Source organism: Bactrocera neohumeralis, chromosome 4 (assembly GCF_024586455.1).
Source record: "Bactrocera neohumeralis isolate Rockhampton chromosome 4, APGP_CSIRO_Bneo_wtdbg2-racon-allhic-juicebox.fasta_v2, whole genome shotgun sequence".
Lineage (NCBI taxonomy): Eukaryota > Metazoa > Arthropoda > Insecta > Diptera > Tephritidae > Bactrocera > Bactrocera neohumeralis.
In genome coordinates, this window is record NC_065921.1 from 73,609,137 (window position 1) to 73,636,708 (window position 27,572).

The 27,572-nt window shown below is 36.1% G+C and overlaps 1 protein-coding gene and 1 non-coding gene across 2 annotated transcripts in view; one reads left to right on the top strand and one right to left on the bottom strand.

The window, feature by feature from the left end:
- Positions 1-27,572, bottom strand: part of LOC126756674 (ecdysone receptor) — a 310,622-nt gene that overhangs the window by 216,094 nt on the left and 66,956 nt on the right. The window lies entirely within an intron of this gene.
- Positions 27,094-27,166, top strand: Trnak-cuu (transfer RNA lysine (anticodon CUU)). Its single transcript has one exon. It is a non-coding gene; the product is annotated as a tRNA-Lys (tRNA).

Here is a 27,572-nt window from a genome sequence, read left to right on the forward strand (position 1 = left end):
TTTAACATGAATTGCTGAATTGTTCCGCTGAATATTCACCTCATTGCCTACGTCTGCTTGAGTGCCTATATGCGCGCTGCTGGCTCCACTATATCTGCACTATATGTTAATGAAAGCGCACGATATAGAATTGTGCGAATATGCTTTTGGCGCAAATGACAAACTGTCATTATCATTACAGTCACAGTCGCAGCCCCTGTCAGTGTCACTTTGTTGTAATGCAAAAATAAAATGCAATCATACTTTGCCGATACAATTGACTTCGAACATAATAGCAAATGAGGTAAGGGGAAGAGCTAACGGTAGGGGGAATAGGTTTTGGCTTTAATTTTTTTCTTTATGTTAGTAAACTTAAGATCAGTCTAGGAATATATGGTTGCTGTTTTCTTTTTTTTCGGATGAGAGAATCTTCACGTCACATCAGGGCATCAAGAACCAATTAAACCAGTTTTTTCCTGCAAAGATTTATAAGTGCGGAGGCAATCGCTTGCCCGAAAGACGGAACCCCAGAGGTGATCTAGTGGCTGATGCCAAAATTATGGAGGGAACACTTCCCCAGCATAACACCAGGAGATGGTGAACCCTATTCTCCAGTAGATGATGATGGAGCAGATGTTCCATAGCCCGACCGATGAAGAAGTTCGAATATTAATTACCGGTCTGAAGAAAAACAAAGCGGCGATGGGTAGATGATTGCCGGCCGAGCTGTTCCAATACGGCGGCGAGGAACTGATAAGGAGCATTCATTAGCTTCTTTGTGGAATACGTTCGGATGAAAGCGTGGCCGACCTCACAATCTGCGACAACTATCTTATCCTCAACATCGCATATAAGATTTTTTTTCGAACGCTCCACCGAAAAAGTCGATGAAAAGATGACCTGTACGAGATACATGATGACATTGACTTAGCTGCACTTGGTATCTCGAATTGGCGGTAGTTTCGAGTATAGTGCGTATAGTGCTGACTTCCCACCATATAACTTCTTTTTAAGAGGTCAACTTTTTAAGAGGTCAAATTTTCGACATCTGCGGAGATGATTGGAATGAATGTTTTGGAGACACCTCAATCGGAGTGGGCAAAAGTATATAGATCTTAATGAAAAATATTTGAAAAACAATAAAGCGATTTTCGATGATAAAAACTTTCTTTCTGTTTTTCTAATCTCAAAATACTAAAGACAACATTCGTATCGGTGCTGTTCTGGAGTTATTAAGAACTCACAATTTTTACTTAAGTGTTAATGCATTTTATGCCCTGAGATTTAATATCCTAATAAGTACTTATTATTATTATTAATTTATGCTTTAGTCCTTCAAAGCCGCTTGAAAAAGCTTGACTCATAATATTATATACTATATTAGCTTTTGTCCTGGTGTTAGTTGCTTCTTAGTTGTTTTGAAGCTGTTTACTTCGTAATTTTCTCGCGGCATTTCAGCATTCTCAGCTGACTGTGTTTTGTTTTTGCCGCAGCTGTTGCTGTTCTTGACGTACTATTAATAACCATATTTGTAATTTTTCTTTTCCCACAAAGTTCCTTCGTCACCACATACGTAGCGTGGGTGGTCCGCCCGCCAGACCAATATTTATCCTGCTGCCGCCTTTTATTGGATTTCTATGGAAATTGTCTGCCTTTTGATTGAAGTGTTGAATGAGAAAAACAATTCATGGTAACGCAAATTATGTGTATCAGTTTCTTCTTTCGTAAATAAATCGATGAAATATTGAAGAGCAAAAGTAAAATTTATAAATTTATATATGTATATGCACAAATTCCCTTTTTTACAGATATTATTAATTAATTTTACTTTCGGAAAATACAAGTATATACATCTTACAAATATATATTCCATCCCGAAAAGCACATCATAACGTAACGAATCGAACAAGTGACTGGTATAAATTCAATTGACTGCCATAAATTAAATATAAATAGTCTTTGACTCGCCATTCCTCTGCTCGCTTTTGCTCTCTTCTCAAAAAAATTACATGTACCACTGTGGGCAAAATATAGTAAGACTTTTTCATTTAAATATCACGTAAAATCCATTCGTTGAAATACTTTTTTCTAGGTTAGTATGGCTGTCAGTGACATCTGTGTCAAATGTCACTTCGAAATAATCATTAGTATACGCTTGTCTTTCTGAACTGCATCAAGTGCATTCGTCGGTGAAATTATTCCTTCCGTTGAAAGGGCCTTCGGTGATAATTGTGTTCTTGATTGGTAAAAATTATTCAAGATGGGACCGAGAACGCGTTGACGATGAACCGCATCCGGGACGGCCATCAAAACTGATGATCAACACGTCCATAAAATAGATCATAGCTAGATAATAGAAACTGCTGCTTAAAAATCGACGATTAATAGTCAGAGATCTTGCTGGCATCATTGGAATATCGGAAGGAGCAGTGAAAACTATTTTGAAAGATCATTTGGGCCTAGTAAAAGTGAAAGCACGATTGGTTTCGAATCACTGCAACTATTATTACTGGCGATGAGTTTTGGATCTATGCTTACGACCCGGAAACAGATGATCAATTGGCCGAATATCGTGACTAAGGTGAGCCGAAGCCGAAAAACCCACGTCAAACCAGGTCAAAAATCAAGGTTGCGTTGACAGTTTTCATCGATTATCAAGGTTCTTTCCGACCGACCAAACTGTCAACAAGGAATACTATGTGAGTGTCATGCGTCGTTTGCGCGAACAATTCGTAAAGCGAGGCCGGAATTATGAGTCGAAAACTCTTGGTTTTTGCACCTGGACAGTACTTCGTCGCATACTGCAATGATTCTTCGTGAGCTTTTCGCCAATTATTCAAATGACTTAGCCCCGTGTGACTTCTGGCTATTCGTCAAAGTCGAACTGCCACTCCGGAGAAACCGCATTGAAGGCTATGTCGGAAATTAACTTTAACAACTGTTTCGAGGATTCGAAAAATGTATCCGCTTCCGCCAGTTTTCGATGACTCGGTGCAGAATTTCGGCTGGAACTTCGGCTATAGTGCGCTGAATGTTGTTTTCGAGCTCCTCGAGCGTTGCTGGTTGATTGGCTTAAATCTTTGATTTAACATACCCACAGAGAAAATAATCTAGAGGCGTTAAATCGCACGATCTTGGCGACCAGTTGACTAGCCATTTCCCAAAATTAGCCAGTCACCAAACTTTGCACACAATGTATCCATATTTGGACATGAAGAATGAGGCGACGCAACGTCTTATTGGAAATAGAGATCGTCCGCGTCGGTTTCATCAAATGTCGTGAAAAAAACAGTCGATCAGCTTCGTGTCATAACGACCACTACGGATGGTCACGACATTTCCTGTCTCATTTCGAAAGAAATAAGGCCCCCTGATGCCGCCATACCACAAACCGCGCCAAAGGTCAATTTTTTGGGAAACAATTATGTCTCCTGAACCACCCAAGGATTTGACATGCCGCAACAGCGACAATTTTATTTGTTACTGAAATCATAAACTCAGAAATGGGTTTCATCTGGGAAGATGATTAGATGAGAATTGCCATTGGCTTCCCTCATTTCCAGCGCCCAAACGACAAAGCTACGGCGCTTCAAATGGTCTGTCGGCTTCAGTTCTTGTGCCAACACAATCTGATATGGATCCAGAGCCAAATCCAACCGCATACTTCGCCATATTGTCATTGAAGAAAGATCCAACTATGCAGAACGACGATGAACCGACTAATACGGATTGACCTCACCAATGGCCTGAACGGCAACGATATTTCCTACACGACGGGTTTTTCTTTGACATGGAGGTGGCACTCTATCGTGGAAAACACTGACAAAATTTGACAGAAATCCGCAAAAAACATGGCCACTCCGAGCAGTCAATATCATGTCCTCCATATTGAAAGACCTCACCGCTTGACTCGCTTTGTGGTTAGATATGTTACTAAAAATATTTGAAAAGTCTTAATTCTTTCAACAAAAATTTACAGAAAATATAGAACTGAAAATTCTCTTTAACTGAGAAAAGCTCGAAAAGAAAAAGCAACAAATAACGGCGATCCATAATTAGACCCACAACAACTTAATGCTGGACACGCCGCCGAAGCAGCCATTGAAGTGTACAAAAAAAGAGCAGAAAAACAAAACAAGGGCGTCAGAATGACTGCAACTACATGCAACAACAGCAACGGAGCCGTGAAGAAATAGATAAATGAATACACACAATGCATAAGCGCAACGACGTCAATTGTCTGCAACAGCGCGACCACAAAGAGACGGCCCGGGCCGTTGAGTAGAGCAACTTTTATGAGCAAATTGAAGTCGTTGCAGTGGCAGACACAGACAACACTAAATGTATTGACATTTTATGGCGTCATTTTTCAAGTGCATGCACACAAGACACAAGCAAAACATAAATAAGTAACATACAAATAGCAAAATAGGAAAAAGCTCAAAAACAAAAAGAGTGAAACACAAACAAGGCGATGGCATGTGAAAATGAAAACACTGCACATAGTGGAGTGCAGAAAGCAACAAAAACAAAAAAACAAAGAACAAGCAGTGTGCAAAAGTAGCGGAGTGCAAGCTTAAGCACAAGCAGGGCAGTAATAAATTTCATTTTCATGTAACGCTAATAAATTATCTAAGTGGCAATTACAAGCTGACAATGCTGAAATTCGCTGGAAAATTAAGACAAGCCAGTAGTTTGTGCATTTGGTTGGTGGTGATGTTGAATATTTGAGCTCAGTTACAGCTTTATGCAATCACGAGAGCACACGCAACCACACACACGCTGCAGCCAGTGAAGTTCAGCGGTCACTCATACGCCACGCACAACCTTCATTGACGCCGTATAGCGGGTAATGTAAAGGGTGTTTGTTTCTTACGCATTTCAGACGCATATTAGTCATATGAATATGAAATGAATTGTGCGTGAATCACTTCCTGAGCTAATAAAAGCGAGCTGGCGGGAAGGAAATACAAGAAAAAGTTGAAGGAAGTTCGAGTATATTTCACAGGAAATGTGTTTATGGATTTGATAACTATTCGCATAATTTTAATAGATTTATTTGCAAGTGAGTTTTCTTATTAGATATAAAAATACAAAGAACGAAGTACGAAGAAGAGTGAGATTCAGCGATTTTGGTTGAACCCTACGTCCTAACCTAATAGATATAAATGCGCATATTGGAAAATTTATTTGAATATGACAAGAGAGAGGAAGCACATCTATATACTTATTATATTATATGCGTATATAAAAGACAAAGAGAAATTTTGTATGTATGTTTATTCCTCATTGACTCCAAAACGGCTGGACCAATTTCAATGCAATTTTCAGATGATCTTCAGGATGGCCCAGAGAGTGTTCTATAAAGTTTGGTTGCGATCGGAATTATTTTTTAATGTACTTAAATATATTATTGATACGCCTACCTATTTAGATTTTTAAATACACGTAAGCTGACGTTTACTTCTCCTTGCCCGCGCAAGCAATATTCCAAAGTCTCCACTTTCGCTTTCAACAATTTGTACAAAGCAGAACGAATCGTAGGCAAAAAGGGGTCAGAGAACAAAATGGCACCTAATTATTTTAGCTATTTTTGTATTAATCGATTTTATATAAAAAAAAACGCATCGACGCGAAGTTGACAAAACTTCTATGAATCGACATCTCATGACAATGTCGGCTATGTTGACACTTTTGTTCATTTTGCAGTGCTTTATAATTGAAAATTGCTCTATTGAAGAACTACAATTTTTCGATTGGGCTGCAATTTCATAACGTCGAATTTATATAAAATGGACTAAATCGAAAATTCATGAAATTTTACATTAAGTAAGCATATAAAAGCACTATATGAAGTGTGGTTAGAAAATATAGGAGTAATAAAGAAATTCATAAGAAATGGCAATTTTATACAAATTTTATAATTTAATACCATATATTGAGAGTCGACAATAAGCCACGTTGCCACTTTTCTCTTTTGAAGTGAACATCAAAAGTTGCAAATACGAGGGGATGGAAGGATTTCCAGGCTGTTTTTTTTTAATTTTATTAAAACATTATTATGCAATTCCTTTTGTTTAAAATAATTTTTACCATCCTCGAGCATTTGAGGAGAAATTCCATATTAAACCGAATTGTGGTTGACCAGGGTTAAAAGATCTTTATCATGATTTTGATCGGCCAGTTTGTATGAGATATACATATATACTATAATAGTTAGATGTGAACAATTTCTTCGGAGAATTTACCTTTGCCTTGAATAATAATTCATGCCGAATTGCGCGAAGTTAGATTATGAAATTAAAACGTTTTTCATGCAAGGACATGAACTTGATCTTTCAGACAGGCGCGTGTACAGAATTTCACATCCATCTGATTCGCATATATACTACTGTGAACAAATTGAAAGGTCTTTAATTTATACTTCGCGTGTTTTTCGAATCGGTAAATTTTTTTCTGTAAGTTGGTAGTGCTGTTATTGACATCTATGCTAAATTTCACGTCAAAATATTCATTAGTATTTGAGATACGCGTCGTTTTGTGAAGTGAATGCTTCGATTTTTACTATATGTGACCTGGTCTACGGAAAGTGGGCTTAGGTGTCAATTTTTTTTTGTTTGATTCGGATGGAAAATGAGATGCTTTTTCACGTGATAGAATCCAAAAAGTCATAACATAACAGTCGCCACATTTTCAACTAATATCTTGCCGCAATCAACGCATTCGCCTGATTTACCTTCGTGTAATTTCTGGCTATTCAGCAAATTCACACGACCACTCCGAGTACACCGTCTTGACTCAATTGAGGATATAAAAGCTGTATCGAAGAAGGCTCTGATGGTCATCACGACGGAGGATTTTTTCCAAGTGCTATGATGACTGGAAAATTCGTTGGCATTGTGAGCGAAACGAGAGCCAAATTCTCAAATTCTAAGCAGTAACCAACTTTATATATCAATAAAACTTTAATTATTAATAAAAATGTGAAATAAAGAATTACTGACTACGAATACGAAAAAAGAAAGAAAAATTAAACTTTTCTTTACACCTCGCCCAATTTCAACATATTTTCTTTGCTTATTTTGTGTCAAATGTTGCGTAATTTCAAAGAATAATCTTCAAATAGTTAAGAGACATTAATCAAGATTAAATCATCAATTGAACCTCATATACAATACCATAAAAATTTATACAAATTAGGTTATGTGGCTTGCCAGCTTTTTTGAAATTTGTATAATTTTCAATTAATCTCATTAAAAATCAGCATAAATTTTAATAAAATTATTAAACCACACAAAGCATTCTAAATACACAATTTTTTTGCAATTCTAATTAGTCCAACCAGATCAAAGCGATATGAATAAGGGCACTCCTACACAAAACCCACTTTGATACCCTTTATGTAACGAACAATCAAGTGCTTGTTTAAACACAATTAAATTAAAAAATATTTGCATGTTAAGTTCGTTTGTCTAATTGCATTTAGTCACTCCGCCAGCGGTTAGACACGTTGGGCATTGAACTTGACTGCATGTGATTAGTCAAGAATACATACATACAGACATGCACATAACACAAATAAAAATCAAATGCGCGAAAAATGCAAATAAATTGCTTTCATTATAGTAATAATTAAGCGCTTAGAAGCGAAGGTAATAAATAAAGTCGGCTAATCGTTACAGCGCTAATTCAAACTAATTGGTATTCTATTATACTAATGACGTAATTATTAAGAAAATATTAGCTGTTGGTATGTAAACTGCATATAAAAGGTAGTTAAAGGTAGTTAAACTTTCGTATATTAGTTCAAACTTTACTTTCATGGCATTATTACAACTTTAGGTGTGAGACTTTGCTAAAAAAAAACCCTAAATGTAGGCAACGATAATTTTTTTTTTAGTTTTGGTTACTTTTAAAGGATGCAAATATCAAACACGCGCGTACAAAATAACTCGGAGAGCACTGGAAGACCTTGACCTTTATCCACTTTATAGGAAACTCGATAGGAAACTGGCTATTAATGTTGCCTACATTTAGGATGATATTGAGTAAGTCAAGCCAGACATATAGCTGCTACGGAAAAGCAATTATAAGTAAGTGCTTGTAGTGCCTTAGAAATTTATTACAGTTGTGATAGTCAGACGATTTCAAGTAGAGAAAAATTTCTAACATAAAGCATGTTGATTCCAATCTCACCCAAAAATAATGGATTTCAATGCAAGTAATACAACTTTCATAGAGTTTCATTTCCAAAAAAAAAAACTATGACAGCCGATTTATACAAGGATTTCTTGAAGCGAATTTTTGCCTAACAAATTCTGGCGCATAGGCGGGAACGATGATAATCACTTGGTGTCAGTTCCTGACTATAAGGTGGATTCACAAGAATCTCCCAACCAAGCTCTAAGAGCTTCTGGCAACTAACTATCGATATGTGTGACCTGGGCTTGTACTGATAGAACACAATTCCTTTACTATTGGCCAAAGCTAGCAGCTTCTGGGTGATCGCTTCCGGATTGTTGACAGTACAGGTCTGAGATAAGAGTTCAGTTATAGACAAGATTATCATACTCATACTTAAAGATTTTCATTTAAATCCACCAAATACATAGCAAAATCTTACTGACCGTCAGTCTTATTTTGTCCACTGTTTGCAATTCAATGCAATTCGTCTACGACCGTTTTCGTTTGACGTTGTCGTAGGTGCCCACTTTTCATCACTAGTGATCATTCGCTTCAGAAATGAATCGTTTTTGCTGCGAGTCACAGTTGGAAATTCGGTCCCTGGATTTTTTTATGTTAATCGAGCTTATGTTTGAAACTTTTTTTTGCGATTAACAGTTGGAAATTCGATCCATAGATTTTTTTACGTCCGTCGAGCTTATTTTTGTATAGCGCCTTATCTAAATGGTTGCCAACGGTTTCTTTGGCAATACTTAGCTTTTAACTTCGACGATTTAAACTGTTTTATCGATATCTTGATCGATCCTAGCAGGCACGATTTTGCCTGGAATTCGTTTAAACAGGCCACTGACTTGACCAACTCGTCTACTTTTCCGTAGACGAAATTATGGACAATAGGATTTAGATTGCACGTGAGCTAAAGTATTCTTACATTTTTAGACTACGTTGGAATTAATCTTTGGCGACGATAAGGCTAGCAATACCGTCTCTTTACCTAGTACTGCTGCTGGGAAGATGTCAGCTGAGTTTGGTAGACGGATTGTGAGAGATATAAAGATCCTCGGAGTATACTCTCGTCCCTACCTCGCAGCTCATTTTAAACCAGTCGGTATGGATTGAGATCCTGCGCTCCTGTTAAACCTCTTTTCCATTCACGTCTAGAAATTATTCTTCCCTGCAAATAACTACTGAAATCCAACTTTGAGAGAATATAGCTTGATCTAACCGGATTTGTTTTGAGCTGATTCATAACTCTTCCTGTTCCAACCAGTTAACTCAGTTGTTACGGGATCATCAGTCGAGCAAGACTTAGTAGCTCCGGTAAACTCCGGACAATCTGCTCTCTGTATTTCTGACTGTATTCGATTCTAGAGCTCAGTTCCTGCTGCGTATTCTCTTGCACGTATAATATGGCGTATTAAGCTTTTTAAATTCGTTTCTAAATATTCATTTTCCAGTTCAATTTGATATCGATCTCGACCCCTACACATTTTGCTATGGATGACAGAGAAATTCTGGTATCACCGACACAGTATTTTGAAAAAAAAAATAGACTAAAAACACACCTCAGGCTACTTCATGCAACAGTAAAATTTTCCTGCGATTGCGTTAACTAAACATCTTCATAGCCGCTACAAGTATTATTTACTTATATGCAGTACATATTTACTTAGCAGTCAGCTATCACCTAGCCAGCCCTTACGGACCATCACTGGCACATCACTCGGCAAGCAGCGTTCGCACCTTTATTGCGTTGTTCGCATTACCAACACCAGAGGCATATGGTTCACACTTGGCAGCTGCGCGCCGAAAGCACCCGACCAACCCGCCAAGCTTCATGCGCTCCTACTTTCGACTGCAGCCAGCCAGGCAGGCAGGCTTTCTTATTGTTATTTCTTGTTTTTGCCACTTTCTGTACTTTTTTGTTGTTGCTACTCCACTGTTGTTCTCCAATATGGCGCTGCGTTTACATGAGTTCACTTGTGTGGCGTGCGATAACCTTGAGAGCTGCTGGCGTCTGCCCCACACCAGGCCCTCATCAACGTAAGTCCGCACAACAAATATGTTGGTGTGTGTGTTTGCGCTTGCATGTGTGCAACTCAGCAGTGGTTATATCACACACACATACAGACACACACACACATGCACAAGCGCATTGATTAGAACGCAAGTCCCAGAAAAATCAAGTCTGCAACGCCGGCCGGCCCCATTGTAGGCAGTCGCCGCCACTACGATATTTATGGGTGCATGTAGGGGATTGTGGTGCACAGCCATAAACCGGCATCCGCAGGCGTATGATAACTGCCACTGACCTTTTTTTGCTGCTGTATTTGTTGTTGTTTTTCACTTTTTCTTACTTTTGTTGTATTCTCGGATTTATTTGCTGTTGATTGTTGATTGTTGGCTGCTGATAGCCATTTGTCAACTGCTGTTGTTGTTGTAATTATTTGCTTCTCCTTCTTATTTACTAGTACTCTGGCTAGTATTGCTTACTTCGCATTGCAAATATTTCGCTTAATGGCTGTAAAATTAATTCAGCAAAGAAAGGCAATCAAGCGCACTGAAAAAACAGCTTAAAACGCTTCAGAACGAGTATTACTAGTCTTACTAAGGATTGTGGGGGATTTATGTGATCTTCCAGTATGGAAATTTACAAGTAATTAAGCCAGTACACATTGTGTGGATTATAACATTATACGATTATATAACGAATGGGCAAAAAATAATAAGACTTTTTCATACTTTTAAACTTCTTAATTTATTCTTGAAAATCTATGTCGTCCACCTCAAAGTAATCCTCCTTGACCCCAATACCCTTGTGTCAATATTTTTTCCAATCCTCGAGCGATTCACGTTTAATGTCTTCAATGGACTCTAAACGCTTTCCTCGGAACGGTCGTTTGAGTTCGTTGAATAGCCAGAAGTCACACGAAGCTAAATCAGGTGACTACGGCGTTTGAGTCACGATATTGGTTGAAAATTTGGCGAAAAACTCAAGAAGTATCAATGCAGTATACGACGGTGCATTATTGTGGTACAAAAACCTAGAGGCGCTGGTCCATAATTCCAGCCTCTTTCTACGAATAGCTTCGTTCAAAGGATTCATAACACTCAAATCGTATTCCCTGTTGACAGTTTGGTCGATCGGTAGGAAGTCGGAGCTCACCAATCCTCGATAGTCGAAGGAAACCGTTAACATTACCTTGATTTTTGAACTGCTTTTGACCCAGAATTTTCGAAAAAAAATTTGCTAAGTTGGTAGGACTGTTCTTAATTACTATGCCAAATATGAGCGCGTTCTGTCAGCCACTTTGTTTACAGCAGCTGTTTAAGTCGGTACACCTCAGTATTGCGTTGCGATTTTTACAATGGATAAAAACATCGAACAAAGAAATTGTCTCAAATTTTGTATTCTTAAACAAATTTCGTGTGCGAAATGGTTTCGAATGTTGAGAAAGGCTTACGCTGATTCAATTTTATCAGAAACATAAGTCTACGAGTGGTACAAAGCCTTCAAAGAGGGTCGAGAGATCATCGAAAACGTGCCTCGTTCTAGACGACCTTCGATCTCTTCAACTGAGACTGAAAATATCAAAAAAGTGAAGGATGGTTGAAAATCGGCAGACAAGTGTTGGAGAAATGGCAAGAGCTCGAATGATTTTGGTGAATATTTTGGGCATGAAACGCGTTGTTGCTCGACTCATCCAGATAAAGCTGAAACTTTTTCGAAAAGAGTACCACAAACAGCTCTATTTGGACATGCTTGATCGTGCGAATTCCGATGCCACATTCATGGAGAGCATAACAACTGTCGATGAGACAAGGGTTTATGAGTTTGACTTGCAAGCAAGTCAACAATTATCAAAATGGAAGGAAAAAAACGCGGCAAAACCAAAAAAAAACCACGCTAAAGCCGTTCAAAAATCAAGGTGATGCTTATTGTTTTTTTTTTGATATTCGTGGTTTGGTGCAACATGAAATTTCAGGAATTCTACACGATGATAATACAACATCGCATCGAGCCACGATTGTGACCGAATTTAAAGTTAAAAATGCAATGAATACCATCAATCAACCACCGTATTCACCAGGTTTGGCTCCTTGTGTTTTTCTTTGGCTTCTCAAACTGAAATTTCCGCTCCGTGGAACCCGTATTCAGTCGATCGAAGAGATAAAACCAAAATTCGCTGAAGGTGCTGAGCCTTCCCACAAAGTGCTTATGATAAACGGTTCAAGGACTGGAAAAATCGTTAGCTTAAGCGTATTGCATCTGGTTTAGATTACTTTGAAGGGGACAGAATAAATACTGATAATTAAATATTTCGCAATTTATTTACAATTTTCGTACTTTTTTGTTACATATGAAATAAATTTTCCAAAAAAATTAATTTTTGTTGTTGTTTTATTTTATTAACTTTTTCGTCATCTACGCAAATGTGTACTAATAATTTTCTGTGCTTTTGTGGCGTTGACGGTATACTATACTGTGCTCTATCACATATCTCTGCTCTGAGCAGCTACACTATAGGCAAAAAGTTAAGTATACGTCATGGCATACTCGTGCATATAATAAAATATATAATACAAGTATTAAAAAAAATTACTTTTTCTTCACTCAGACTTCTTTTAATGGAAAATAAATAAAAAAAAAATTTTGTAATTTTAATTTTTTTTGCCATAAATTTCAAAAAGTTGTTAATAAATTAATAAATTTGCACTAAATCAAAATCGCAGACGTGTGTAAATTCAGCTAATTCGCCGAAATTTTATTTTATTTATTTTCGGCAAATAAAAAATATAAAAAAAAATTGTGATGCACTCACTTAGTTCAAATTGTTGTGTATGACCGCAAAATTTATTTGATTAAACCAGTTTGTTTGTGGGTAGGCGCAGCCAGCCGCTTTGCTGCGCGCTTTTTTCCAACGCTTTTATGGCATTATTTATTTGTTTAGCTTATTTATGGATTTATTCAAACCACAGGCAGCGGCTATGAGTGTTTGTGTGTCTACGTGTGTATTTTGTGCAAATGTGGCACAAAAAGTGTCGCCGTGAGGAGGGGGCGGAGGAGCGCGAGCGATGCAAAGGCAGCCGCACAAATTTCGCTTTCAATTGAAGTCAATTGCAATGCGACGCGAGCGGAGGAAAAACAACAATAATAATAATAATGTACGAGACGAAGCCATGACAGCGAAACTGATTGCAGCCGCAGCAACAAGCGCTACAATAACAACAAGGCATTATTATGGTGGAAATAGGTATCGCCAACACACACACACACACACATACACATGTAAAAAAGTAAGATCAAATGCAAATGCAAATACAAATATATAAAAAGTATAGCAATAAAATGCGCAAGACTTCGCTTAAACGGTGCACGGCGACAGCGGCCGGCGACCGCGCTGCACATATGGGCGATAAATCTAAATCAACAACGGGCACATGCAGCAGCAACAAAAACAACAACATTTTTCTTGAAAAATAAATGAAAAGAAAACCTAAAATACAATAGTAATCAGAGTAAACAAGCGCAACAACAACGCCAACAACGAACAGCCGCTTAGCATCACAACAACAAGCATTGCAGTAAAATGCCTGCACACATGAAAGTAATGCGAATTCTGCAAATAAAAATGAGCGTAGAAGTAATGTGAATTAATTTCTTCTTTCATGGTTTTTACTTGTTTTTGCTTTGTGTGTATTTTTGTTGTATTCTATTTTATTTGTTTCTTTTTTTTTTTGCTTATTTGCAATTGGGAGTAAATGACCGATTGAAAAGACACGGGTACATGTATGTATGTATGTACGTATGTATGTATATATAATATATGTATAAGCAGATAAAGTCTAACAGCGAAATATGCCGGTGAGACAAGAAAAGCAGATAAGTTTGAAATTGATTGGCGGTATAAATTGGCGAAACTGAAAGTGGTTTGCAAAATTGCAGAATTTTGTAATGAAAAAATAATAAAATATTCTGAACAGCAATTTGAAATATTTTTGTTTCTTTTTATAGCAAAAAATCAAAAGCAACCACAGAAAATAATGTTAACTTCGGCTGCACCGAAAATTTTATCGAACAGTTTGTATGGCAGCTATATGCTATAGTGGTCCAAACCAAAGAAAATGTTCGAAGATTATAGCTTTGTTTTAGAAAATAAGCCGCGCCGAATTTCGTGCAGATAACTCGTAAAATAAAAAAGTTTTCGGCACAATAACTGGTTTTGGAACGTTCAGTTTATATGACAGCTATATGTTATAGTGGTCCGATCGAAACTGTGTCTTCGGAGATTGTACCGTTGGATTAGAAAATTATCCGTGCCAAATTTCGTGCAGATAACTTGTAAAATAAAAAAGTTTTCCAAACAAGAACATTATTTTTATCGTTCATATTAGCTATATTTTAGTGGTGCAGAACAAAATTCGGAGATTTTAGTGTTGTTGAGACAAAATATTATATATTTCAGTTTTGACAAGAACTTTATTTTGAAATCAGTTTGTATTAGTATGCTATAGTGGTCCAATCTGAACAACGGAGAATTGTGTTGTTGTGCAATAATGGACAAATGCGTCTTGATACACTTTCAAATAAAAAAATTTTCCAAACAAGAACATTATTTTGATCGTTCAGTTTGTATGGCAGCTATATGCTATAGTGGTCCAATCTGAACAATTTCTTCGGAGATTTTAGTGTTGTTGTAGACAGTATAATACACAACAAATTCCGTCTTGATATATTGTCAAATAAAAAAGTTTTCCATACAAGAACTTTATTTTGATCGTTCAGTTTGTATGGCAGCTATATGCTATAGTGGTCCAATCTGAACAATTTCTTCGGAGATTTTAGTGTTGTTGTAGACAATAATACACAGTAAATACCGTCTTGATACACTTTCAAATAAAAAAATCCATACAAGAAAATATTTTGTATGGCAGCTATATGCTATAGTGTTTATTTTAAAAATTAACAGTTTGTATGGGCTATTCGATCTGATTTCTTCGGAATTTTTTGTTGTAGAAAAATAATCAAAAATTTCGTCAGATACACTTTCAAATAAAAAAGTTTTCCATACAAGAACTTTATTTTGATCGTTCAGTTTGTATGGCAGCTATATGCTATAGTGGTCCAATCTGAACAATTTCTTCAGAGATTATAGTGTTGTTGTAGATAAGAATACACAACAAATTCCGTTTTGATATCTTGCCAAATAAAAAAGTTTTCCATACAAGAACTTGATTTTGATCGATAAGTTTGTATGGCAGCTATATGCTATAGTGGTCAGATATCGGTGGTTTTGACAAGTGCGCAGCTTCTTGGCGAAAAAAGAAAATGTGCAAAATTTTAGAACGATATCTTAAAAATTGAGTGACTAGTTCGCATACATACATATGTACACAGGCACCTAGCTACCAAGCTGATCATTTATACATGTACATACTTTTATATATAAAAAACCTTTGTAGCTTATTTTATCTACTTCTGATTTACGTACCACCCTAATGGAAATCTAAAAACTACATATGTAGATATGTATATAAAACTGTTGAAAAAACACCTGTTGGCTCATAGTTGCTACAGTGACGTTTGCGCTGGCGCCAAAATAAATAGTTTTATAATGTCTTATACAAATAATCGCACAAACATATAACTGCACAGTTATCTCTGCTTGTATATATGTATTTTATATACATTTCGCAGATTATTTCGTTCCTCAAGAGCGCTATAAATTCAAATAATAATTTTGTTCTTTTTGTTATTGCGCAATTTACACTGAATAATATTGTGACTTGAGAATATTTGGAAGTGGAATGAGCAGAGATTATGTCTTCAAAGCGATTTATTGAAAACAATTTTTAGGTGAAAACTTATGTAGTATGAAACCAAGGTCCAATTTTAGAGCCTACTTACTTACGTTTGCTAACATTTGAGTATTAGTGACGATTTCGCCAAAATTTTAAGAAAATACTACTATGGGCAAAAAATAGTAAGACTTTTTAATTTAAATTTCACTCTAATACTCATTCGTCTATATACATATAACAACTGCTTTAAGGATTGAATAAAATGTTGACACAAGTGTATTGGGACCAAGTGAGATTACTCTGAGGCGCAGGACATAGATTTTGAAGAATAAATTAAGAATTTAAAATTATGAACAAAGTCTTACTATTTTTTGCCCATAGTCATTATACTAAGTTGTCTCTTTGAAACAAAACAAATAGTTTACAATAGGTGATACATATTCATATGCTATATACTATATCTACAAAGTGTTAATTGACAAACTCTTAAAGCCCGCAACTGATATACAGAGTAGGCTACATGAATACAATACATATAAGTACGAGTGTGTATAATCTAAAAAAAAAGTGCGAAGTGACGCACAAAACCGCAGTCCAACCAAACGAATATGAAATACAATCGAAATGCTCACCGGAAGATCAAAAAACGTATGACGGCTGCTCGCGTACGTGAAGCCAAAAATAAAGTGGCTTGCTGATAGCGGAAAAGAGAAAGAACGAAACGAAAGCTGTGCGATCAGCGATGAGCCAAGCGATAATTGAGGTCAGGGTTAGCACAACACAAAGTTAGACATTTGTGTCTATTTACTAGATCCAAAAAAAAACAGAACAGTACCTTTCACATTTAACACATATTTCAAAGACCGAAATATTTCGTATTGCTCGCAGAATATAATGTATTTTAAAGGCAGCGCTGAGATATACGCGCAGAATTATTTATTAAAGTCACAAGGGATTATTGTTCGTCTAATTTATGTAATTGTGGAAGTTTTTGTTATGAATTGCTTTATTTGATTTTATCTTATTTTTCTGTCTGACAAACTTTTTATTATATTTTAGAAAGTTAAGGCAGAAATTGCGCAATTGAAGTAGTCTGTGATATGTTTACTTCGCTGGGATGCAGGAATAATGCAGACAGTAAGTAATATGTTTTCTAAAACGATCCCGAATGTGATCCATCGGAAGCTTTTTGATTTCCCCAACAGCAGTTACTTGATTTAGGGCCGGTTAGCAATCATCTGTCAGTTAAGTTCTGGTCAACTCAACCAAGACTCGTTCTATCGGTAGAGTTAACCAGAACTTAACTGACAGCTTGTTTCTAACCAAATACTAGGAGCCCATCTTTCGGTAAAGTTAATCAGAACTTAACTGGCAGATGGTTGTTAACCAGTTATTAAGACTACTTCTTTCGGCAAAGTTAAACAGAACCAACCAGATAGAACTTTAGTGACAGATGATTTCTAACCAGATATTAAGACTCCAACTTTCGGTAAAGTTAACCAGAACTTAACAAACAGATGGTTGCTAACCAGATACTAAGACACCATCTATCGGTAAAGGTAACCAGAACTTAACTAACAGATGGTTGCTAACCAGATACTAAGACTCCGTCTTTCGGTAAAGGTAACCAGAACTTAACTAACAGATGGTTGCTAACCAGTTATTAAGACTCCTTCTTTCGGTAAAGTTAGACAGAACTTAACTGACAGCTTGTTTCTAACCAAATACTAGGAGCCCATCTTTCGGTAAAGTTAACCAGAGCTTTACTGACAGATAATTTGTAACCAGATATTAAGACTCCCTCTTTCGGTAAAGGTAACCAGAACTTAACTAACAGATGGTTGCTAACCAGATACTAAGACTCCATCTTTCGGTAAAGTTAACCAGAACTTAACTAACAGATGGTTGCTAACCAGTTATTAAGACTCCTTCTTTCGGTAAAGTTAGACAGAACTTAATTGACAGAAGGTTTCTAAACAGATAAAACCACCTATCTTTCGGTAAAGTTAACCAGAGCTTTACTGACAGATAATTTGTAACCAGATATTAAGACTCCATTTTTCGGTTAAGAACTTAACTGACAGATGGTGTACTAACCAGACGTTTAGAAAACGGTCCTTAGTCAAAGTTTGATTTGCCATTTTGTAATGAACAGACTTAAGAAAGCAGTGTCAGTATTACGAGCAACCATGGATCGGTTCCGAGCGACGTTCATACTAAAGAATAATGGGCAACCTCTGAGACATCGTATAGAGCGCACCGAAGACGCTATTGCTGCAGTGGAGCAAAGTATCGAAGAAGACCCGAATGAGACCATCCGCCATCACGCGCAATAATTGCAGCTTTGCCCATCCACTTTATGGAATATTTTGCGAAAGCATCTTGATTTGCGGGCTTACAAAATCTAACTCGTTCGGTGAATGGCCGGAAAACGAGATGGCCACCAAACCCGATTTTCACAATAAAATTTTGTTCAGCGCTGAAGCTCACTTTTGTTTGAAGGAGTACATTAAAAAATGAAAATTGTCGCATTTGGATTGATGATAATCCACAAGCCATTATTTAGACGCCGTTACATACTCAAAAAACTAATGTTTGGTGTGATCTATGGACAGGGGGAATCATTGGTCTACATTTCTTCAAAAATGAAGCCGGTCTTAGTCAATGGGGAACGCAATTGAGACATTATTAATGACTTTTGCGTTGCTGGATTGGTGGATGATGTCGGTGTGGAGGGTCTTTGGTTCCAACAAGACGGCGCTCCATGCCATACAGCCAACGAAACAACCAATTGAACTCTTGGTGATGGCCTTATCTCGAACCGAAGGAGGAGGCCACTACAAGATGCGTGCGATTTAACACTGCTGAACTATTTTTTAGGGTGTTATGTGGAGTCGCTTGTCTACGCAGCTACCGTTTAACGTCTTACGGTCTCATACGGTCGCAGTTGCTGTAAAAAGTGGACGAAATTGAACCTCTGATATTTATTCGAGCCAGCCATGCCGATCACTTGTCCGAAGTCTTTTTTAAAACATCATGGCAAACCTTTGTCGTTATAATAAAACTAAGTTTAATTTTTGGTCATAACATTAGGTTAAGTTAGGTTAGGTCAGGTCGTAAGATTGATCCAAAATCTATGCATCTCACTTGGACAGATATCTGTTCCTTCTGTTACCCAAAAACACCTTAAATTGCAACACCTCATAGATCGACGAAACGTTTTGAGCTCATTACATACTTATGTATGAAGGCATGAAGCCGGTTAGTCCCAATCCCAGCCGCTTCGGTTGGTTCTATAACGGTTTGTCTGCCGAGGTATTTCAATATAAGTGTGGCAAATGACGGGTAATAGAGGAGTAAGTGAGAAGATGATTTCACCACGCCTTCCTCCAAACAGCATAGGCAAAGAGCGTTCGACAAAATATTTGGTACATCGCGTGTGTACCTATGCGACAGTATCCTGTCAGAACTCTTACAATTGCGGCGAGATTGCCTTTGCTAAGTGCAAGTAGTTCAGAGGACCTCTTACAGTTCACTTTGGGCCAGTAGGATCTCGCAGTCACACTAGTTCTGGTTGTTAACCAGCGCCTAACAAGTTCAGTGAAGGTCCATAGGTCCAGCGTTAGAACGAAAGAGAATATCAGACTACCGACTCGTTTACCCAATGGTATTTCCAACATTGTGTCCAATTCGAGCCCTTAAGAGGCTAATGCTCGAAGAATTGTTCCCAGTCACATTCTGAAGGACACGATAACACACTGATTAATTCGTCACTGCTCATAACAGCACTTATTTAGCCATTGAGTGTTGTCATCATAAAGAAATCATAACCGAATAAGAGCGCTACCCAAAATTACTATCTACATGCTTACGCACTAATTTTTATACATGCAAACATACAAACATATACATACATACATAATCATATGTGCATAAATACTCATATGTAAATAAATTCATACATACATACATAAAGGTCGTTTGCGACCATAATTGGCCTCACAGACAAACCGTCTGCGACTATTTATGTCAATATTGGGCTAAATATAAAAAACTATGAGCGTAGAAAAAAATACTACAACAACAATACAGACAAGTGTGCGAAACTTCATTAATGAAGCGTACTTTTGCAGACATTGCCCGATTCGCATTGCTTTGGCACGCGGCATTTGTTGTTATTTGTTTTTGTAGGCGAAAAAAAAACTGCTACGCACAAGCGAAAAGTTTGTCTGTCTGTCGCGAGCAGCTGGCAACGCATTAAATTTGCGTGCCTATCGCAAATAAACCATTCATATTCGCAAAAGTAAACACACGCACTCACACAAACCACACACATACACACATGCATATTCGTTTGAAAGTGCGTATGAGTGCGTTATCAGCGCCAAAACAAAACTATAACTGTGTGTATGTGCTTGTACAGGCGCCATAATAATAACAAACTTGATATTGTACAACAACAACAAGAACTATGCGTAATAAAAACGCGAATTTATGCGTAGAGAGCGCCACCGCCCCACAAAACCAAATCACTTCAAACAAAAACAACTTTTGCAAGGAAAATTCATTGAACCAGCAAATAAGAAAAAGGATAGGAAATCGCAAAAACAACAACAACGCAGGCTTCATCGAAGCTATAATACCGTTCACCCTTCACACTTGCATTTATTATAGCATTAGAGGGTATAAAGAGGTATGTGTTTAGATTTGAAGCGTTCAGTTTATATGACAGCTATATGCTATAGTAGGCTGATCTCAAAAATATCTTCGGTGATTATTGGGCTACCTTGGATAATACGTTGTGCCAAATTTCGTGCAGATATCTCGACTAATGAAAAAGTTTTCCATACAAGAACTGGATTTTGATCGATCAGTTTGTATGGCAGCTATATAATATAGTGATCCGATCTGAACAATTTCTCGGAGATTATTGCATTATCTTGAAAAATAGTCCGTGTCAAATTTCGTGAAGATATCTCGACAAATAAAAAAGTTTTCCATACAAGAACTAGATTTTGATCGATCAGTTTGTATAACAGCTATATGCTATAGTGCGTCGATCTGAACAGTTCCTTCGGAAATTGGACGAATGCCTCAGATAATAAGCTATACAAATTTTTGTGAAGATATTTCGACAAATGAAAAAGTTTTCCATACAAGAACTGGATTTTGAGCGATCAGTTTGTATGACAGCTAAATGTTATAGTGATCCGATCTGAACAATTTCTTCGGAGATTGTAGGATTGCTCTGCAAAATAATCTGTGTCAAATTTCATGAAGATATTTCGTCAAATGAAAAGGCTTTTCATACAAGCACTTTATTCCGAAAGTTCGGTTTGTATGACAGCTATATAATATAGTGATCCGATCTGAACAATTTCTTCGGAGATTGTAGGATTGCTCTGCAAAATAATCTGTGTCAAATTTCGTGAAGATATCTCTTCAGATAAAAAATTTTTTCATACAAGAACTTGATCTTGATCGTTCAGTTTGTATGACAGCTATATGCTATAGTGGTATAATATCAGACCGGCCAACAAATGCGCAGCTTCTTGGGCAGAAAAGACCATGAGCAAATTTTCAGATCGATATCTCAAAAGCTGAGCAAATAATTCGTGTACATACCGACGGATTTCGTCGCAAACTTAAGAGCCCTATTCAGGGTATAAACACAATAATAATAATAATAATAAATACTAGCGCCTATACTCGGGAAAAGTATAAAACTGCTAAAATAAAGAAAATTCGTACGAGTGTGAAATTAAGTAACGACAATAGGGAGTGACATTGAAAGTCTATAAAAATAAATAGAAAAAAAAAAACAAAAAAATTGAGAAAACAAAAAAAATGTAGAAAACAAAACAATCAACAGAACTAAGCAAAAAGTGGGAAAGAAATTCCAGCAATGAAGATGTTGAACAACGAGCGGCAGTACAACAAAAACGGCGAGCAAACAGTTGCCCGAACTATTTCGCTAGTGAATCGCGCGCTTGTATGTGTTTGTTCTATGAAATGAGTCAGTGCCGTGCTAGGGTCGCAGGGGAAGCGGCACACAAAAGCTGAATAGCGAATGGGTTGAGGTGGGTCAGGCGCGACTGCCAAACAAATGCGTTCGTTACAACGCTTCGTATGGAAATAGTTGGAAAGCGATTTTCTAGCGAAAGCACACGCTGCTAATTTATTTCGAAAGCGCATTGAGATAAGAGCGGCAATAAGGTGGCGGCATTATTTGTATGTAATTACATGACTTTTGCTATTAGTTTTTGCTTGGAATGTGAAAATTGAATTTACTATTTTCGTAGAATTCTTTACGTGGGAGAGAAGGCGCTGGACCAGGCATTGAGTGGCGTTGTTGTTTGAAAAGCGTTGAGCATATTAGTTATAAAGTGCTAATAGGCGCTAAGTGAAGATGTTACATGCTCAATGAACAGTTACTCAAACTGATTACATATATTTTTAGATATATATCTTACGATATAAGCAAAAATCAACAAAAAAGCACGTTTACAAAGCAGAAATTGTCTGAATTTATATTTAGTGCATATATTTAACCTCAAAAATATAATATTTTCACTAAAAAAAATATAACCGATAGGTGTCGCCATGAACGAAATACTACTAAAATCCTGATTTAAGCTCCGGCTTAAGTCTTATGCAGATTTCGTTTATATATGAACCAAAAGTTGGCAAGAAATCTTCAGCTATCGCCTTCTATTCTTAAAATACGAGTTCCAAGTCGCCTTCTGTTCTTAAAAATTGGACTACAAAGCGTTCGAATTCTGAGATAAATAACCCCAATTTTTATTTTATCTATTTTCATACCATTATTTAACAATTTAATAAGAGCCGCAATTTTTGATGTATCGCACAATTCTATGTTAAATTGCTTACATGAAGATAAAGGTAAAAAAAAAAGCGTTATATTTTTAAGCAGAATTTAAACAACTTTGAAAAAATCTGAAAAGAAAACAAAACACAAAACATGAATTCATTATTTTTACAGACTCGCAGCTACTTAGTGAATTACTTTTAGAACTTTGCCGCCAGCAGGCAAACAACGAGCAACTATATAATATATACATACTACTATATACATACATACATAACAGTGAGCAAGTGTGTAAATACTTTTCAAAGACGATCAAAGGAATTCAAACAAATAAATTAAGCAGTCGGCTGTTGGAGGACTAAGTGGACTTAAAGCTGTCGTAAAAAGCAAAACGCTAACGTAGTAAACAATAAGAAAAATTAAATTAAACAAAAAACTACGTTAACTTCGACTGCAACGAAGCTGTAATGACTGTAGTTTTGAATTTCATAATAATTAATGCCAAATTACTGCAATATAATTTATCAAATAGAAAAGCTCCAGTACAAGTAGTTGATATTGAACGTTTAGCTTATATGACAGCTATATGCTACAATCGACCGATCTTGAACATTTTTCTGGAGATTACAGCCCTACTTTAGATAATAATCTATATCGAATTTCCTGAAGAAATATCGTCATATAAAAAAGTTTTCCATACAAGAACTTAAATCTGGTCAATTAGTTTGCAGGGCAACTATATGCTATAAGGGTCTGATCTGAACAATTTCCTCGAAGATTATAGCCTGGATCTGGATAATAATACACGCTAAATTTGATTAAAATATCTCGTCGTATAAAAAAGTTTTCCATACAAAAACTTCATTTTGATCCGAAGTTTGTATGACAGCTGTATGCTATAGTGATGCGATCTGAACGATTTCTCCGGATATTGTAGTGTTGTTCTGGATATTCATCCATGTAAAATTTTATGAAGATATCTCGTCGTATAAAAAAGTTCTTCATACGAAAACTTGATTTTAATCGATCAGTTTGTATGGCAGCTATATGCTAAAGTGGTTCGATCTGAAAATTTTCTTCAAATATTATATTCAAATATTATAGTGCTGCCCTCAGGAATTCTCTGTGGCCAATTTTGTGAGTATATCTAGTCATATGAAATAGCTTCCCATACAAGGACTTAAATATAGTCAGTCAGTTTATATGGCAGCTATATGCTACAGTGCTCAGATCTGAACAATTCCTTCGGAAATTGGACCAATGCCTCAGATAATAAGTTATGCCAAATTTCATGCAGATATCTCGACAAATAAAAAAGTTTTCCATACAAAAACTTAAATTTGGACAGTTAGTTTGTATGGCAACTATATGCTATAGCGGTCTGATCTGAACAATTTCCTCAGAGATTATAGCCTTGACCTGAATAATAATACATGCTAAATTTGATTAATAACATCTCGTCATATAAAAAAGTTTTCCATACAAGAACTGGATTTTGATCGATCAGTTTGTATGGCAGCTATATAATATAGTGATCCGATCTGAACAATTTCTTCGGAGATTGTAGTGTTGTTCTGGATATTCATCCGTGCCAAATTTTATGAAGATATCTCGTCGTATAAAAAAGTTGTCCATACAAAAACTTGATTTTGATCGGAAGTTTGTATGGCAGCTATATACTATAGTAGTCTGTTCTGAAAACTTTCTTGACATATTATAGTACTGCCCTCAGGAATTCTCTGTGGCCAATTTTGTGAGTATATCTAGTCATGTGAAATAGCTTCCCATACAAGGACTTAAATATAGTCAGTCAGTTTATATGACAGCTATATGCTACAGTGCTCCGATCTGAACAATTTCTTCGGAGATTGTAGCATTGTTCCGCATCATGATCCGTGCCAAATTTGATGAAGATATTTCGTCATATAAAAAAGTTTTACATACAAGGTCATGAGTTTGATCGGTCAATTTATATGGCAGTTAAATGATATAGCATTCCAATTTTAAAAATTTCCTCAGATATTATAGCGCTGATTTTAAGAATGCTCTATGAATAATTTCCTGAGGACATATTGCCAAATGAAATATTTTTCCATACAAAAACTTGATTTTCTTCTGTAGTTTGTATGACAGCTATATGCTATAGTGATGCAATCTGAAAAAGTTCTGCAGATATTATAGCGCTGTCTTAAGAAAATAATCCGTGCTGAATTTCGTGAAGATATCTCGTCAAATGAAAAAGTTTTCCATACAAGCACTTGATTCCGATCGTAGGAAAAACAGCTGACCAGCATTTGACGGATTCTCTATATTTAGTACATATCTATTTAAATACACACACATAAAAATACATACATATATTTACATAAGTATGTACATACTCTGCCAGTGTTATCAAAAATAAATAATAATTGATTCAACGCCACATAGCCTGAGCACAGGCACTGAAGCCGCACAACAACAATGAATCTCTTCAGCTTGTACATTGTTCTTTTTCAGATCAGTTGTTCTAGTTGTTGTGCTTGCTGCCGCTTGTTGAACGCCAGCATAATTAATTCCTTCCACCGCTGCATTTTATATTATCAGTTGACCTCATTTTCATACGCAAAGCGCTTTGTTGGTGTGTATTTTTATTTTAAGTACTGCATATATGTATGTATGTATGTTTGCATGCGAATTTGTTTGTGTAAAGACAAGTGTACAAGTAAGTTTGCTTATGTGCCTAGCAACAGAAGCGAACTTCCTCATATCAGACAAAGGGTATATAGGTAGTACAAATACAGTTACATAAGTGAGATAGTTGGCTATGTATGTATATAATATGAATTAATTGAGTACTAGGGATGTTCTTTTTGATACACTTTTATACCTGAGCAAATTATATTAAGCAGCAATGAAATTTTTAACACACATAATATATTTTCTGAGACAGTCAAGCCTTTGTATGGAAAACTTTTTTATTTGACAAGACATCTTCTCGATATTGAACATAGAGTATTTTCAAAAACAACGCTATAATATCTGAACAAAAATTTTATATCAGACCACAATAGCATGTAGCTGTCATACAAACTAATCGATCAAAATCAAGTGCTTGTATAGAAAACTTTTTTGTTTGAGAAGATAATTGTACTAAATTGAACATAGAGCATTTTTAAAAGCAGTGCTACAATCTCCGAAGAAATTTTTCAGATCGGACCACTATAGCATATAGCTGCCATACAAACTGATCGATCAAAATCGAGAACTTGTAAGGAAAAATATTTTATTGGCAAAATATCTACATAAAATTTGTCATAGACCACATTCAATATTAAAACGTTAACATTTTATAATTACAGTGTATATCAGCGTTCATATTTTTCGTAAAAATATATCTGAATTTAATCTATTTCCTCAATATCGACTTAAAATGAAGTTTGAAAATGTAATCTAAATGCGTTTCAACCTTAAAAATTAGTGTAAAATTTTTTCACAGGTAAATTTCACCGAAGCTGTACATGAAAAGACCTCAGGTTCCCTTTCTTAAACCTAATTTTATACATTTGCATTTTTTCTGCACCCCCCTAATGTACACATTCAATTAGCAGTATCTAGTTATTAACGCATACAAAATTATATGTTGATATTTGTGGGCCTACCTCACTAAAAACCAACATAAATCCAGCATTATGTGCCCCCGAAATGCTTTTCAGCTTGCTACCCTTCCTCCCTCACAGTGCGTACAAAAGTTGCGTATACGCAACTGCCCACACTGGCCTCCATGCGCTTTTCGACATACCTTTACCTACATGTTTACATACATATATACAGTTTAAATATATAACTGTGTAGGTGCTATCTATTGACAACATTCTGACCACACATAAATATAAATACCGCTCACAAATATTATGAAACTCGCATAAAACTGGTGAATTTATGAGTCGAAAATTGTGCAATGCCGCACGCATTATGATAAATAAGATAAACCTACATGTAAGCAGTGACGAAAGGTAAAAAAAAAATAATCTCTCAAAATTATAAAAACACGCCGTCTGCTATATTTAACTCGCCTTCATAGGCGATTTTCGGTGATTTTCCTTTACTTTGCTTACGCCAACAGCTAATGTTACGCTCACAATGTGTTGCTATACTACATATTCTGCTCCTTCCCTCACTCTCCCGTTAATTTTTGTTTGCTTCTCGCCTACGCGCCGTTACGTGTGCTCCTTCTGTGCGTCTACGCTTGTTGTGAATGTAGTGCGGGAGCCTATTGGTCGTTTCATATCCGCTATTCGGTGTAACGGTTGTTACTTGCCCGGCTAGCTCAGTCGGTAGAGCATGAGACTCTTAATCTCAGGGTCGTGGGTTCGAGCCCCACGTTGGGCGGAAATTTCCTTTTATAATTTTTTTTATAATTTATTTTTTTATATTTATTTTTTTATAATTTATTTTTTTATAATTTATTTTTTTATAATTTATTTTTTTATAATTTATTTTTTTTTTTATAATTTATTTTTTTTTTATAATTTTTTATTTTTTTTTTGTTATTTTTTCATTTTCTTTAAGGCTGGTATTAAATATGAAGAAATAAATGAAAATAAACACAAAATTTCGTAAAATTAAATCTATAATGCTATATTAATTTTATTGTGTGGTAAAAAAGTATAACAAATGGAATTAATTTCTAGTCATAAACGCAAACTTAATGTCTAATCATAAACTCAGAGATTTTTGGCATATATTAAAATACATATCGTGTTCAAAAACACCCTGTTTTTCGAAAATATGCTCT